The sequence below is a fragment of the Procambarus clarkii genome, chromosome 48 (genome assembly GCF_040958095.1).
Source record: "Procambarus clarkii isolate CNS0578487 chromosome 48, FALCON_Pclarkii_2.0, whole genome shotgun sequence".
Taxonomy (NCBI): Eukaryota; Metazoa; Arthropoda; class Malacostraca; order Decapoda; family Cambaridae; genus Procambarus; species Procambarus clarkii.
The window spans coordinates 30,029,472-30,047,089 of NC_091197.1; the positions used below are offsets into that span (position 1 = coordinate 30,029,472).

Sequence of the window (17,618 nt, forward strand, 5' to 3'; positions counted from 1 at the left end):
TTTCAAACCTTTTCTCAGCTGCTCTTCTCACACTAACATACTCGTTCCTGGTTCTCTGGTATCTCTCTCTACTTTCTGGTGTTCTGTTATTACGGAAGTTCCTCCATGCCCTTTTGTTTTGCTCCTTTGCTTTCATACATTCCTTATTAAACCACGGATTCTTCCTTTGCTTCTCTGTTTTTTCCTGTCGGGCTGAGACAAACCTGCTTACAGCCTCCTGACATTTTTGGGTGACATAGTCCATCATGTCTTGTACGGACTTGGTTCTGAGTTCTGTGTCCCAATGTATATCCCATAGGAATTTATTCATTTCCTCGTAATTTCCCTTTCGGTACGCCAGCCCTTTGGTTCCCAGTTCTTTTTTGGGGGTGATAATTCCCAGCTCAACCAGGTACTCAAAGCTCAATACACTGTGATCACTCATTCCCAAGGGGGCTTCCAACTTAACTTCCCTTATATCCGACTCATTTAGGGTAAATATCAGATCAAGCAAGGCTGGTTCATCCCCTCCTCTCATTCTTGTCGGTCCCTTGACGTGTTGACTTAGAAAGTTTCTTGTTGCCACATCCAGCAGCTTAGCTCTCCATGTGTCTGGGCCTCCATGTGGGTCTCTGTTCCCCCAATCTATCTTCCCATGGTTGAAGTCTCCCATGATTAGAAGTCTGGATCCGTTCCTGCTAGCCACAGAAGCTGCTCTCTCTATTATATTGATGGTGGCCAAGTTGTTTCTATCATATTCCTGTCTGGGTCTTCTGTCATTCGGTGGGGGGTTATATATGACTACTACTATAATTTTCTGTCCTCCAGTTGCTATGGTGCCTGAGATGTAGTCACTGAAACCTTCACAGTTCTGAATTACCATCTCTTCGAAACTCCAACCTTCTCTTAGTAGCAGAGCTACACCACCTCCTCCTCTCCCTTCTCTCTCTTTCCTCACTACATAGTAGTCCTGTGGAAACACTGCGTTTGTTATGATTTTCGTTAACTTTGTTTCTGTGAGTGCTATTATGCCTGGGTTTTCTTCTAGTGCCCATTCTCCAAGTTCACTTGTTTTATTTGAAATCCCATCTATGTTAGTGTACATCGCCTTGAAGCTCACTTTTTTCTGTTCATTTTCATGTCCCTTTCTTGGCAAGCATTCTGCTGGTGTGGGAAGCTGTTCCGTGGGTGAGAGGATCTGTGAGGTGGTTTGCAGGGTCTCAGAGGATTTTGGGGTGGGGGGTGGGGGTTGAAGGGAAGGGGGGACAGGTAGGGTGTTGGTTAAGGAGGTAGGGGGGTCATGGAGGATACGGGGTGAGGGGGGAGGAGGGATAGGGAGGGTCTGGGATGAAGGGGGAGGGGGGACAGGGGGAAAAAGATGGGAGGGGGGACATGATGGGAATGGGGAAGGGGTGTCAAGGTCAGAATGGGGTGGCGGGGGGAGGGAGGGTTGGGTGGGGGCAGGTAGGGTGAGGGGCAGGGAGGGTTTCTATGCAGAGGGGGGTGGTGGTGTGGCCCTCCCCTCTGGTGTTGCTGGGATGCTGGTTTTGGGTTCTCCTCTTGTCTCTGGGACTGTTGTGTTGGGGGCTGTGATTTCCTGGTTTGCTCCTCTCTCCCTGCGCTTCCTCCTTGCCTCTGCTGCCCTGGCTCTCTCCTCCTTCGTCCTGTCCCTCTGCAGGAATACTTTTTTGTATCCCTCCACATGCTGCAGACGACTCTTCCTTTCGAGAGTGTCCTCCTTTGTGGTTTCGTTTGTAAACACCACCTTTACAAGTCGGTTTCTGTCCTTGTTGTACCAGCCCAACCTGAAAACCTTCTCTATGTTATGTTCAGCCCTTCCATCTGTAACCCCTTCAGTAGCCCATGTACTGCCTCTCTATCCTTGCCATTCCATTCTTGCCTGTTGGATCCTTCCTGTTCTTTGATGCCTACAACTACCACTGATCTTTTCCTCTCCAGCAGTTGAGTGGTGCACTTTGCTGCTTCCTGTGACGTAGCTGCTTGCATCGCAACCTCCCTCACTGTGTCCATTGCTTCTGAGCTCTTTTTCAGTATATCCGCAAATGTATCAGGTACAGAGCCATTTCCTTCCAATGTAACATTCCCTCCTTCCCTTTGGGTGATAATCTGATGATGATGTGTGTGTGTGTGTGTGTGAGTGTGTGTGTGTGTGTGTGTGTGGTAATATAGCAGGGCGGTGATGGATTGGGGGTGTGTAGAGGGTGTCGGTAGCTGAGTGGGTGTGTAGAGGGTGTCGGTAGCTGAGTGGGCGTGTGGAGTGAGTGTCGGTAGCTGAGTGGGCGTGTGTAGAGGGTGTCGGTAGCTGAGTGGGCGTGTGTAGAGGGTGTCGGTAGCTGAGTGGGCGTGCGGAGGGTGTCGGTAGCTGAGTGAGCGTGTGGAGTGGGTGTCGGTAGCTGAGTGGGCGTGTGGAGTGGGTGTCGGTAGCTGAGTGGGCGTGCGGAGGGTGTCGGTAGCTGAGTGGGCGTGTGTAGAGGGTGTCGGTAGCTGAGTGGGCGTGTGTAGAGGGTGTCGGTAGCTGAGTGGGCGTGCGGAGGGTGTCGGTAGCTGAGTGGGCGTGTGTAGAGGGTGTCGGTAGCTGAGTGGTGTGTGTAGAGGGTGTCGGTAGCTGAGTGGGCGTGTAGAGGGTGTCGGTAGCTGAGTGGGCGTGTGTAGAGGGTGTCGGTAGCTGAGTGGGCGTGTGTAGAGGGTGTCGGTAGCTGAGTGGGCGTGCGGAGGGTGTCGGTAGCTGAGTGGGCGTGTGTAGAGGGTGTCGGTAGCTGAGTGGCGTGTGTAGAGGGTGTCGGTAGCTGAGTGGGCGTGTAGAGGGTGTCGGTAGCAGAGTGGGCGTGTGGAGTGGGTGTGGGAAGCAGGCGAGTGAGGCGCGGCTACGCACTGTTGCACGCTGTGAATGGCCTCGTCCCGCTGTTAACTTCATACCTCCTGTTAGCCAATTTCACGAGCAATAATGTTGACCGCCGGCCACTGTCGCGGCCAGGGCCTGATGGATTGTTTCTGGCAAGTCACGCGTGGAGACGAACCCGCCAGAGGGGGAGCTGCTTTTAATATGCAGCCCACTCAGCCACTGTTTGCTGGCGACACTGCCCGCTGATAACACACATGGTGTGGTGGACACATAGTGTGGCGGACACATGGTGTAGTGGGTACATGCTGTGGTGGACACATGGTGTAGTGGACACATAATGTGGTGGACACATGGTGTGACGGAGACATGGTGTGGTGGACACATGGTGTGGTGGACACATGGTGTAGTGGACACATGGTGTGGCGGACACATGGTGTGGCGGACACATGGTGTGGCGGACACATGGTGTGGCGGAGACATGGTGTGGCGGACACATGGTGTGGCGGACACATAGTGTGGCGGACACATAGTGTGGCGGACATATAATGTGGCGGACACATAGTGTTGCGGACACATGGTGTGGCGGACACATGGTGTGGCGGACACATGGTGTGGCGGACACATAGTGTGGCGGACACATAGTGTGGCGGACACATGGTGTGGCGGACACATGGTGTGGCGGACACATAGTGTGGCGGACACATGGTGTGGCGGACACATAGTGTGGCGGACACATAGTGTGGCGGACACATGGTGTGGCGGACACATAGTGTGGCGGACACATAGTGTGGCGGATACATAGTGTAGTGGACACATAGTGTGGCGAACACATAGTGTGGCGGACACATAGTGTGGCGGACACATAGTGTGGCGGACACATGGTGTGGCGGACACATGGTGTGGCGGACACATAGTGTGGCGGACACATGGTGTGGCGGACACATAGTGTGGCGGACACATAGTGTGGTGGACACATAGTGTGGCGGACACATAGTGTGGTGGACACATGGTGTGGCGGACACATGGTGTGGCGGACACATGGTGTTGCGGACACATAGTGTGGCGGACACATAGTGTGGCGGACACATGGTGTGGCGGACACATGGTGTGGCGGACACATGGTGTGGCGGACACATAGTGTGGCGGACACATGGTGTGGCGGACACATAGTGAGGCGGACACATGGTGTGGCGGACACATAGTGTGGCGGACACATGGTGTGGCGGACACATAGTGTGGCGGACACATAGTGAGGCGGACACATGGTGTGGCGGACACATAGTGTGGCGGACACATGGTGTGGCGGACACATAGTGTGGCGGACACATGGTGTGGCGGACACATGGTGTGGCGGACACACAGTGTGGCGGACACATGGTGTGGCGGACACATAGTGTGGCGGACACATAGTGTTGCGGACACATAGTGAGGCGGACACATGGTGTGGCGGACACATGGTGTGGCGGACACATAGTGTGGCGGACACATGGTGTGGCGGACACATAGTGTGGCGGACACATAGTGTGGCGGACACATAGTGTGGCGGACACATAGTGTGGTGGACACATGGTGTGGCGGACACATAGTGTGGTGGACACATGGTGTGGCGGACACATAGTGTGGCGGACACATAGTGTGGTGGACACATAGTGTGGCGGACACATAGTGTGGCGGACACATGGTGTGGCGGACACATGGTGTGGCAGACACATGGTGTGGCGGACACATAGTGTGGCGGACACATGGTGTGGCGGACACATGGTGTGGCGGACACATAGTGTGGCGGACACATGGTGTGGCGGACACATAGTGTGGCGGACACATAGTGTGGCGGATACATAGTGTGGCGGACACATAGTGTGGTGGACACATTGTGTGGCGGACACATTGTGTGGCGGACACATAGTGTGGCGGACACATAGTGTGGCGGACACATGGTGTGGCGGACACATAGTGTGACGGACACATGGTGTGGCGGACACATGGTGTGGCGGACACATAGTGTGGCGGACACATAGTGTGGCGGACACATAGTGTGGCGGACACATAGTGTGGTGGACATGTGGTGTGGCGGACACATAGTGTGACGGACACATGGTGTGGCGGACACATAGTGTGGCGGACACATGGTGTGGCGGACACATAGTTTGGCGGACACATGGTGTGCCGGACACATAATGTGGCGGACACATAGTGTGGCGGACACATGGTGTGGCGGACACATAGTGTGGCGGACACATAGTGAGGCGGACACATGGTGTGGCGGACACATGGTGTGGCGGACACATAGTGTGGCGGACACATGGTGTGGCGGACACATAGTGTGGCGGACACATAGTGTTGCGGACACATAGTGAGGCGGACACATGGTGTGGCGGACACATAGTGTGGTGGACACATTGTGTGGCGGACACATAGTGTGGCGTACACATAGTGTGGCGGACACATAGTGTGGTGGACACATAGTGTGGTGGACACATAGTGTGGTGGACACATAGTGTGGCGGACACATAGTGTGGCGGACAAATGGTGTGGCGGACACATGGTGTGGCGGACACATAGTGTGGCGGACACATGGTGTGGCGGACACATAGTGAGGCGGACACATGGTGTGGCGGACACATGGTGTGGCGGACACATGGTGTGGCGGACACATGGTGTTGCGGACACATAGTGTGGCGGACACATAGTGTGGCGGACACATGGTGTGGCGGACACATGGTGTGGCGGACACATGGTGTGGCGGACACATAGTGTGGCGGACACATGGTGTAGCGGACACATAGTGAGGCGGACACATGGTGTGGCGGACACATAGTGTGGCGGACACATGGTGTGGCGGACACATAGTGTGGCGGACACATAGTGAGGCGGACACATGGTGTGGCGGACACATAGTGTGGCGGACACATGGTGTGGCGGACACATAGTGTGGCGGACACATAGTGAGGCGGACACATGGTGTGGCGGACACATGGTGTGGCGGACACATAGTGTGGCGGACACATGGTGTGGCGGACACATAGTGTGGCGGACACATAGTGTTGCGGACACATAGTGAGGCGGACACATGGTGTGGCGGACACATGGTGTGGCGGACACATAGTGTGGCGGACACATGGTGTGGCGGACACATAGTGTGGCGGACACATAGTGTGGCGGACACATAGTGTGGCGGACACATAGTGTGGTGGACACATGGTGTGGCGGACACATAGTGTGGTGGACACATGGTGTGGCGGACACATAGTGTGGCGGACACATAGTGTGGCGGACACATAGTGTGGCGGACACATAGTGTGGCGGACACATGGTGTGGCGGACACATGGTGTGGCAGACACATGGTGTGGCGGACACATAGTGTGGCGGACACATGGTGTGGCGGACACATGGTGTGGCGGACACATAGTGTGGCGGACACATGGTGTGGCGGACACATAGTGTGGCGGACACATAGTGTGGCGGATACATAGTGTGGCGGACACATAGTGTGGTGGACACATTGTGTGGCGGACACATTGTGTGGCGGACACATAGTGTGGCGGACACATAGTGTGGCGGACACATGGTGTGGCGGACACATAGTGTGACGGACACATGGTGTGGCGGACACATGGTGTGGCGGACACATAGTGTGGCGGACACATAGTGTGGCGGACACATAGTGTGGCGGACACATAGTGTGGCGGACATATGGTGTGGCGGACACATAGTGTGACGGACACATGGTGTGGCGGACACATGGTGTGGCGGACACATAGTGTGGCGGACACATGGTGTGGCGGACACATAGTTTGGCGGACACATGGTGTGCCGGACACATGGTGTGGCGGACACATAGTGTGGCGGACACATGGTGTGGCGGACACATAGTGTGGCGGACACATAGTGAGGCGGACACATGGTGTGGCGGACACATGGTGTGGCGGACACATAGTGTGGCGGACACATGGTGTGGCGGACACATAGTGTGGCGGACACATAGTGTTGCGGACACATAGTGAGGCGGACACATGGTGTGGCGGACACATAGTGTGGTGGACACATTGTGTGGCGGACACATAGTGTGGCGGACACATAGTGTGGCGGACACATAGTGTGGTGGACACATAGTGTGGTGGACACATAGTGTGGTGGACACATAGTGTGGCGGACACATAGTGTGGCGGACAAATGGTGTGGCGGACACATAGTGTGGCGGACACATAGTGTGGCGGACACATGTTGTGGCGGACACATGTTGTGGCGGACACATGTTGTGGCGGACACATGTTGTGGCGGACACATGTTGTGGCGGACACATGTTGTGGCGGACACATGTTGTGGCGGACACATGTTGTGGCGGACACATGTTGTGGCGGACACATGTTGTGGCGGACACATGTTGTGGCGGACACATGTTGTGGCGGACACATGTTGTGGCGGACACATGTTGTGGCGGACACATAGTGTGGCGGACACATGTTGTGGCGGACACATAGTGTGGTGGCGTGCAATATATCATAGACAATCCAAGATCAAGGAAACACAATTATAAGCCATTTAAAAAGTCGGTTAATCACTGATATATTTCCTACTAGATCTTGAACAGTTAATGAGCTCCGAAGCAGCTACGCAAGCACCCAGGAACCTGTCCATCTTTTCTCAATCTTTGGCGGCTTTGTTTACAATCATTAAACAGTTAATGAGCTCCGAAGCACCAGGAGGCTGTTTATAACAATACCAACAGTTGATTGGCAAGTTTTCATGCTTGTAAACTGTTTAATAAATATAACCAAAGCCGTCAAAGATTGACGAAAGATGGACACGTTCGTAAGTGCTTGTGTAACTGCTTCGTGAATCTTGCCCCAGGTTCGTAAGTGCTTGTGTAACTGCTTCGTTAATCTGGCCCAAGGTTCGTAAGTGCTTGTGTAACTGCTTCGTGAATCCGGCCTCAGGTTCGTAAGTGCTTGCGTAACTGCTTCGTTAATCTGGCCCCAGGTTCGTAAGTGCTTGCGTAACTGCTTCGTGAATCTGGCCCCAGGTTCGTAAGTGTTTGCGTAACTGCTTCGTGAATTTGGCCCCAAGTTCGTAAGTGCTTGCGTAATTGCTTCGTGAATCTGGCCCCAGGTTCGTAAGTGCTTGCGTAACTGCTTCGTGAATCTGGCCCTAGGTTCGTAAGTGCTTGCGTAACTGCTTCGTGAATCCTGCCCCAGGTTCGTAAGTGCTTGCGTAACTGCTTCGTGAATCCGGCCCCAGGTTCGTAAGTGCTTGCGTAACTGCTTCTTGAATCTGGCCCCAGGTTCGTAAGTGCTTGCGTAACTGCTTCGTGAATCTAGCTCCAGGTTCGTAAGTGCTTGCGTAACTGCTTTGTGAATCCGGCCCCAGGTTCGTAAGTGCTTGCGTAACTGCTTCGTGAATCTGGCCCCAGGTTCGTAAGTGCTTGCCTAACTGCTTTGTGAATCTGGCCCCTGGTTCGTAAGTGCTTGCCTAACTGCTTCGTGAATCTGGCCCCAGGTTCGTAAGTGCTTGCCTAACTGCTTCGTGAATCTGGCCCCTGGTTCGTAAGTGCTTGCCTAACTGCTTCGTGAATCTGGCCCCAGGTTCGTAAGTGCTTGCCTAACTGCTTCGTGAATCTGGCCCCAGGTTCGTAAGTGCTTGCCTAACTGCTTCGTGAATCTGGCCCCAGGTTCGTAAGTGCTTGCCTAACTGCTTCGTGAATCTGGCCTCATGATCGTAAGTGCTTGCGTAACTGCTTCGTGAATCTGGCCCCAGGTTCGTAAGTGCTTGCCTAACTGCTTCGTGAATCTGGCCCCAGGTTCGTAAGTGCTTGCCTAACTACTTCGTGAATCTGGCCCCAGGTTCGTAAGTGCTTCCCTAACTGCTTCGTGAATCTGGCCTCAGGTTCGTAAGTGCTTGCGTAACTGCTTCGTGAATCTGGCCCCAGGTTCGTAAGTGCTTGCGTAACTGCTTCGTGAATCTGGCCCCAGGTTCGTAAGTGCTTGCGTAACTGCTTCGTGAATCTGGCCCCAGGTTCGTAAGTGCTTGCCTAACTGCTTCGTGAATCTGGCCCAAGGTTCGTAAGTGCTTGCCTAACTACGTCGTGAATCTGGCCCCAGGTTCGTAAGTGCTTCCCTAACTGCTTCGTGAATCTGGCCTCAGGTTCGTAAGTGCTTGCGTAACTGCTTCGTGAATCTGGCCCCAGGTTCGTAAGTGCTTGCGTAACTGCTTCGTGAATCTGGCCCCAGGTTCGTAAGTGCTTGCGTAATTGCTTCGTGAATCTGGCCCCAGGTTCGTAAGTGCTTGCGTAATTGCTTCGTGAATCTGGCCCCAGGTTCGTAAGTGCTTGCGTAACTGCTTCGTGAATCTGGCCCCAGGTTCGTAAGTGCTTGCGTAACTGCTTCGTGAATCTGGCCCCAGGTTCGTAAGTGCTTGCGTAACTGCTTCGTGAATCTGGCCCCAGGTTCGTAAGTGCTTGCGTAATTGCTTCGTGAATCTGGCCCCAGGTTCGTAAGTGCTTGCGTAATTGCTTCGTGAATCTGGCCCCAGGTTCGTAAGTGCTTGCGTAACTGCTTCGTGAATCTGGCCCCAGGTTCGTAAGTGCTTGCGTAACTGCTTCGTGAATCCGGCCCCAGGTTCGTAAGTGCTTGCGTAACTGCTTCGTGAATCCGGCCCCAGGTTCGTAAGTGCTTGCCTAACTGATTCGTGAATCTGGCCCCTAGTCTGGTTGGGGAAGCTACTCTCTGGAGAATGTGTCAACATCCCCCTGTCCTCCTCAGTGTCTCGAATGTACAGTTCCACGGGTATATATGGGGGTCGGGGACCGGGAGCTAAGCTCACCCTTCCAGGAGGCTATCTTCCTAGCTGCTCCTAGCTGCTAATAGCTGCTCCTAGCTGCTCCTAGCTGCTCCTAGCTCCTCCTAGCTGCTCCTAGCTGCTCCTAGCTGCTCCTAGCTCCTCCTAGCTGCTCCTAGCTCCTCCTAGCTGCTCCTAGCTCCTCCTAGCTGCTACTAGCTGCTCCTAGCTGCTCCTAGCTCCTCCTAGCTGCTACTAGCTCCTCCTAGCTGCTCCTACCTCCTCCTAGCTGCTACTAGCTCCTCCTAGCTGCTCCTACCTCCTCCTAGCTGCTACTAGCTCCTCCTAGCTGCTCCTACCTCCTCCTAGCTCCTCCTAGCTGCTACTAGCTCCTCCTAGCTGCTCCTACCTCCTCCTAGCTGCTACTAGCTCCTCCTAGCTGCTCCTACCTCCTCCTAGCTCCTCCTAGCTGCTACTAGCTCCTCCTAGCTGCTCCTACCTCCTCCTAGCTGCTCCTAGCTGCTCCTAGCTATCACCATGCAGCCGTATTGATACCTGTAGCGTGTTCACGAGAGAACTGCTTGACTCTCGCAAATAAAATATGTAGATGTTGTTACAGAGCCCCTGCTGGCCCCAGTGGAGGCTCTATGTTACCATCTGGGGTCACAGAGCCCCTGCTGGCCCCGGTGGAGGCTCTATGTTACCATCTGGGGTCACAGAGCCCCTGCTGGCCCCGGTGGGGGGCTCTATGTTACCATCTGGGGTCACAGAGCCCCTGCTGGCCCTGGTGGGGGCTCTATGTTACCATCTGGGGTCACAGAGCCCCTGCTGGCCCCGGTGGGGGGCTCTATGTTACCATCTGGGGTCACAGAGCCCCTGCTGGCCCCGGTGGGGGGCTCTATGTTACCATCTGGGGTCACAGAGCCCCTGCTGGCCCCGGTGGAGGCTCTATGTTACCATCTGGGGTCACAGAGCCCCTGCTGGCCCCGGTGGAGGCTCTATGTTACCATCTGGGGTCACAGAGCCCCTGCTGGCCCCGGTGGGGGGCTCTATGTTACCATCTGGGGTCACAGAGCCCCTGCTGGCCCCGGTGGAGGCTCTATGTTACCATCTGGGGTCACAGAGCCCCTGCTGGCCCCGGTGGAGGCTCTATGTTACCATCTGGGGTCACAGAGCCCCTGCTGGCCCCGGTGGGGGGCTCTATGTTACCATCTGGGGTCACAGAGCCCCTGCTGGCCCCGGTGGGGGGCTCTATGTTACCATCTGGGGTCACAGAGCCCCTGCTGGCCCCGGTGGGGGGCTCTATGTTACCATCTGGGGTCACAGAGCCCCTGCTGGCCCCGGTGGAGGCTCTATGTTACCATCTGGGGTCACAGAGCCCCTGCTGGCCCCGGTGGGGGGCTCTATGTTACCATCTGGGGTCACAGAGCCCCTGCTGGCCCCGGTGGAGGCTCTATGTTACCATCTGGGGTCACAGGGCCCCTGCTGGCCCCGGTGTGAGCTCTATGACACCATCTGGGGTCACAGAGCCCCTGCTGGCCCCGGTGGGGGGCTCTATGTTACCATCTGGGGTCACAGAGCCCCTGCTGGCCGCCGGTGGGGGCTCTATGTTACCATCTGGGGTCACAGAGCCCCTGCTGGCCCCGGTGTGAGCTCTATGACACCATCTGGGGGGAGTTAACCAGGTGTTATGGCCAGGTATACTCACCTAGTGATGCTTGCGGGGGTTGAGCTCTGGCTCTTTGGTCCCGCCTCTCAACAATCAATCAACAGGTGTACAGGTTCCTGAGCCTATTGGGCTCTATCATATCTACACTTGAAAGTGTGTATGGAGTCAGCCTCCACCACATCACTGCCTAATGCATTCCACCTGTTAAATATTGACACTGAAAAAGTTCTTTGTAACGTCTCTGTGGCTCATGTTGGTACTCAGTCTCCACCTGTGTCCTCTTGTTCGTGTCCCACTAGTGCTGAATAGTTTATTCTTATCTACCCTGTCAATTCCTCTGAGAATTTTGTAGGTTGTGATCATGTCTCCCCTCACTCTTCTGTCTTCCAGTGTCATAAGGTGCATTTCTCGCAGCCTTTTCTCGTAACTCATGCCTCTTAGTTCTGGGACTAGTCTAGTGGCATACCTCTGAACTTTTTCCAGCTTCGTCTTGTGCTTGACAAGGTACGGGCTCCATGCTGGGGCCGCATACTCCAGGATTGGTCTTACATATGTGGTGTACAAGATTCTGAATGATTCCTTACAAAGGTTCCTGAAGGCAGTTCTGATGTTAGCCAGCCTCGCATATGCCGCAGATGTTATTCTTTTTATGTGGGCTTCAGGAGACAGGTTTGGTGTGATATCAACTCCTAGATCTTTCTCTCTGTCCGTTTCATTAAGTACTTCATCTCCCATTCAGTATCCTGTGTCTGGTCTCCTGTTTCCACTGCCTAGTTTCATTACTTTGCATTTACTCGGGTTGAACTTCAACAGCCACTTGTTGGATCATTCACTCAGTCTGTCTAGGTCATCTTGTAGCCTCATACTATCTTCCTCTGTCTTGATCCTCCTCATAATTTTTGCATCATCGGCAAACAATGAGAGGAACGATTCTATACCCTCTGGGAGATCATTTACATATATCAGAAACAGTATAGGTCTAAGGACTGAACCCTGTGGGACTCCACTTGTAACGTCTCGCCAATCTGAGACCTCATCCCTCACACTGACTCGTTGTCTCCTGTTGCTTAGGTACTCCTTTATCCAATGGAGTACCTTCCCTATCACTCCAGCCTGCATCTCCAGCTTCTTCACTAGCCTCTTGTGTGGTACTGTATCAAAGGCTTTCTGGCAATCCAAAAATATGCAGACTGCCCACCCTTCTCTTTCTTGCCTGATCGTAGAATTCAAGTAACCCTGTGAGGCAGGACCTGCCATCCCTGAACCCATGTTGATGCTGTGTTACAAAGTTCTTTCGCTCCAGATGTTCCACTAGCTTTCTTCGCATAATCTTCTCCGTCAGCTTGAATGGTATTCAGGTTAGAGACACTGGCCTGTAGTTGTATATCGGGACCACGTTTGCCGCCTTCCAAATTTTTGGCAGTTCCCCTGTTGCCAGTGATTTGTTATACACTATGGAGAGTGGCAGGCACAGTGCTTCTGCTCCTTCCTTTAGTATCCAAGGGGAGATTCCATCCGGGCCTATAGCCTTTGCCATATCCAACTCTAGCAAAATCTTCCTCACCTCCCCCACTGGTAATCACAAACTCCTCTAGTGGTGTCTGGTTAACTTTCCCTCTCTTATCTCTGGAACTTTTCCTTGCTCTAATGTGAAGACCCCCTGGAATTTCTTATTCAGTTCCTCACACACTTCCTTGTCATTTGTAGTGAACCTGTCTGCCCTTATCCTCAGTTTCATTACCTGTTTCTTCACTGTTGTTTTTCTCCTGATGTAACTATGCAGCAATTTAGGCTGAGTCTTTGCCTTGCTTGCGATGTCATTTTCGTATTGTCTTTCTGCCTCTCTTCTCATCCTGACATATTCATTCCTGGCATTCTGGTATCTTTCTCTGCTCTCCAGTGTCCTGTTATTCCTATAGTTTCTCCATGCCCTTTTACTTTGCTGCTTAGCTAGCCTACATCTCTGATTAAACCATGGGTTTCTCATCTTCATTTCGTTGTTTTCCTTTAGGACTGGGACAAACTTGTCTGCTGCGTCCTTACACTTCTGCGTGATGTAGTCCATCATGTCTTGGGCCGTCTTTTCCCTGAGCTCTGTTTCCCATGTTATATCTGTTAGGAATTTTTTTCTCTCCTCATAGTTTCCCTTTTGGAATGCCAGCCTTTTGTTTTCTGTTCCACCTGGTTGATACCTGGTTGATGGGGATCTGGGAGTTCTTCTACTGCCCAAGCCCGGCCCGAGGCCAGGCTTGACTTGTGAGAGTTTGGTCCACTAGGCTGTTGCTGGGAGCGGCCCGCAGGCCCACATACCCACTACAGCCCGGTTGGTCCGGCACTCCTTGGAGGAATAAATCTAGTTTCCTCTTGAAGATGTCCACGGTTGTTCCGGCAATATTTCTTATGCTTGCTGGGAGGACGTTGAACAACCGCGGACCTCTGATGTTTATACAGTGTTCTCTGATTGTGCCTATGGCACCTCTGCTCTTCACTGGTTCTAATCTGCATTTTCTTCCATATCGTTCACTCCAGTACGTTGTTATTTTACTGTGTAGATTTGGTACTTGGCTCTCCAGTATCTTCCACGTGTATATTATTTGATATCTCTCTCGTCTTCTTTCTAGTGAGTACATTTGGAGGGCTTTGAGACGATCCCAATAATTTAGGTGCTTTATTGCGTCTATGCGTGCCGTATATGTTCTCTGTATTCCCTCTATTTCAGCAATCTCTCCTGCTCTGAAGGGGGAAGTGAGTACTGAGTAGTACTCAAGACGGGACAACACAAGTGACTTGAAGAGTACAACCATTGTGATGAGATCCTTGGATTTGAAAGTTCTCGTAATCCATCCTATCATTTTTCTGGCTGTCGCAATATTTGCTTGGTTATGCTTCTTAAATGTTAGGTCGTCAGACATTATTATTCCCAAATCCTTTACATGCTGTTTTCCTACTATGGGTACATGTGATTGTGTTTTGTACTCTGTATTATGTTTAAGGTCCTCATTTTTACCGTATCTGAGTACCTGGAATTTATCACTGTTAAACATCATGTTATTTTCTGATGCCCAGTCGAAAACTTTATTAATATCAGCTTGAAGTTTTTCAGTGTCTTCAGCCGAGATAATTTTCATACTGATTTTTGTGTCATCTGCAAAGGATGATACGAAGCTGTGACTTGTATTTTTGTCTATATCTGATATGAGAATAAGGAAAAGCAGCGGTGCAAGGACTGTACCCTGAGGTACAGAGCTTTTAACTGCACTTGGACTAGATTTTATATGGTTGACCGTTACTCGCTGAGTCCTGTTTGACAGAAAACTGAGTATCCAGCGTCCTGCTTTACCATTTATTCCCATTGACTTCATTTTGTGTGCTATCACGCCATGGTCACATTTATCGAAAGCCTTTGCGAAGTCCGTGTATATCACATCAGCATTCTGTTTTTCTTCTAATGCCTCAGTGACTTTGTCATAGTGCTCAAGTAGCTGTCAGAGGCATGATCTTCCCGCTCGAAATCCATGTTGGCCTGGGTTGTGAAGGTCATTGGTCTCCATGAAATTGGTGACCTGACTCCTAATCACTCTCTCAAATACTTTTATGATGTGCGATGTTAGTGCAACTGGTCTATAATTCTTTGCCAATGCTTTGCTCCCTCCCTTGTGTAGAGGAACTATATCTGCCACCTCGTCGAGTTCATTACCTTTCTTCGACCAGATACTCAAACATCAGAACATTGTGGTAGCTCATTCCTACTGGGGCCTCAAAACCTATTTGCCTTATGTTGGAGTCGCTCAGAGTGAGGACTAGGTAGAGTCTTGCTGGTTCATCGTTGCCTCTCATCCTTGTGGTTTCCTTGACATGATGGCTTAAGAAGTTTCTTGTCGCCACCTTCAATTCACCTCCACGTATCCTCACCTCCATGCGGTTCCTTGTACTCCCAGTCAATCCTTCCGCGATTGAAGTCCCCCATGATGAGCAGGTGGGATCTATTTCTACAGGCAGCACAGGCTGCCCTCTCAATTATAGTGTTAACTGCCATGTTGTTGTCATACTCTTGACTGGGTCTTCTGTCATTTGGTGGAGGGTTATATATTACTGCTACTACTATCCTTGGTCATCCCATTGTCATGGTGCCTGCTATGTAGTCTCTGAATCTCTCGCAGCCTGGGATAACCATCTCCTTAAAACTCCATTCCTTTCTCATTAGTAGGGCCACTCCACCTCCTTCCCCGTCCTTCCCTCTCTTTTCTTATTACAGTGTAGTCCTGGAGAAACACCGCATTCATTATGATTCCTGAGAGTTTTGTTTCTGTGAGTCCAATTACACCTGGGTTCATTTCTTGTGCTCTTTCCCTTAGTTCACTTGCCTTACTTGTAAACCCATCTATGGTGGTGTGGTGGCCGGGTGGTGGCCGGGTGGTGGCCAGGGGTGGTGGCCGGGTGGTGGCCAGGGGTGGTGGCCGGGTGGTGGCCAGGGGTGGTGGCCAGGGGTGGTGGCCGGGTGGTGGCCGGGTGGTGGCCGGGTGGTGGCCGGGTGGTGGCCAGGGGTGGTGGCCGGGTGGTGGCCTGGGGTGGTGGCCAGGGGTGGTGGCCGGGTGGTGGCCGGGTGGTGGCCGGGTGGTGGCCGGGTGGTGGCCGGGTGGTGGCCGGGTGGTGGCCTGGGGTGGTAGGGGTCATATTCATACTGCCATGTTGTTGTTGTATTAGACTTAGCTCCTCAGGAAGATATGTCCTTGTAGCATGGACTACAGTGAGCGCATAATGCTATAGAGGTGACATATAGGCAGCAATGTGAGGGGTGAGGGGTGAGGGTGAGGGTGAGGGGTGAGGGTGACGGGTTAGGGTGAGGGGTGAGGGTGACGGGTTAGGGTGAGGGGTGAGGGTGAGGGTGACGGGTGAGGGTGACGGGTGAGGGTGAGGGGTGAGAGTGAGGGGTGAGGGTGATGGGTGAAGGTGAGGGGTGAGGGTGAGGGGTGAGGGTGAGGGGTGAAGGGTGATGGGTAAGGGAAGGGTGAGGCGTGAGGGGTGAAGGGTGAGGGTGAAGGTGAGGGGTGAGGGTGACGGGTGAGGGTGAAGGTGAGGGTGACGGGTGAAGGTGAGGGGTGAGAGTGAGGGGTGAGGGTGATGGGTGAAGGTGAGGGGTGAGGGGTGAAGGTGACGGGTGAGGGTGAGGGGTGAAGGGTGATGGGTGAGGGTGAGGGGTGAGAGTAAGGGGTGAGGGTGAAGGTGAGGGGTGAAGGTGAGGGGTGAGGGTGAGGGTGAGGGGTGAAGGGTGATGGGTAAGGTAAGGGTGAGGGGTGAGGGGTGAGGGTGAAGGTGAGGGGTGAAGGGTGATGGGTAAGGGAAGGGTGAGGGGTGAAGGGTGAGGGTGAAGGTGAGGGGTGAGGGTGAGGGGTGAGGGTGAGGGTGAGGGGTGAGGGGTGACGGGTGAGGGTGAGGGGTGAGGGTGAGGGTGAGGGGTGAGGGCAGTGTAGGGAGAGCCCCCCCTCCCCCCCCCCCCCCCCCCCGAGTGGTAAAGGTAGGGTGCAGCACCCAACGGGTTCTAACACCCAACCTGCCTAACAGTACGGAGGGTCGGTAAGGGCGAGAGGCAGGTGTTATATCATCCCCGGGTGACCCCTAGCGACACCCCTCTAAGTCACCCCGAGGCTACGGTCGAAAATGCATGGTATTCTGATAGGCAGATCACCCTAACGGGTCGATTGTTTACACCGTATCCATGGTAACGACCGGCCTTTATTTTCCGGACAATTAGTCAGTGTCCGGCCTTAGACTATTGCCAATTGTCCGCTTGTGACGTCATTTTTCTTGTGGTTGTGGACTCTGTACGGCCACGTGTTCGTGCGCACGTGTGTACGGCCAAGTGTTCGTGCGCACGTGTGTACGGCCACGTGTTCGTGCGCACGTGTGTACGGCCACGTGTTCGTGCGCACGTGTGTACGCCCAGGTGTTGTTGTGCACGTGTGTACGGCCACGTGTTGTTGTGCACGTGTGTACGGCCAGGTGTTCGTGCGCACGTGTGTACGGCCACATGTTCGTGCGCTCGTGTGTACGGCCACGTGTTCGTACGCACGTGTGTACGGCCACGTGTTGTGCACGTGTGTACGGCCACGTGTTGTTGTGCACGTGTGTACGGCCACGTGTTGTTGTGCACGTGTGTACGGCCACGTGTTGTTGTGCACGTGTGTACGGCCACGTGTTGTTGTGCACGTGTGTACGGCCACGTGTTGGTACGCACGTGTGTACGGCCACGTGTTGTTGTGCACGTGTGTACGGCCAGGTTTTGGTACGCACGTGTGTACGCCCAGGTGTTGGTGCGCACGTGTGTACGCCCA

The 17,618-nt window shown here is 53.4% G+C and overlaps 1 protein-coding gene across 1 annotated transcript in view; it reads left to right on the forward strand.

Annotated features, from left to right (window-relative positions):
* LOC123764882 (homeobox protein onecut) overlaps positions 1–17,618 on the forward strand; it is a 472,865-nt gene that overhangs the window by 262,417 nt on the left and 192,830 nt on the right. The gene's annotated exons all lie outside the window — the stretch shown is intronic.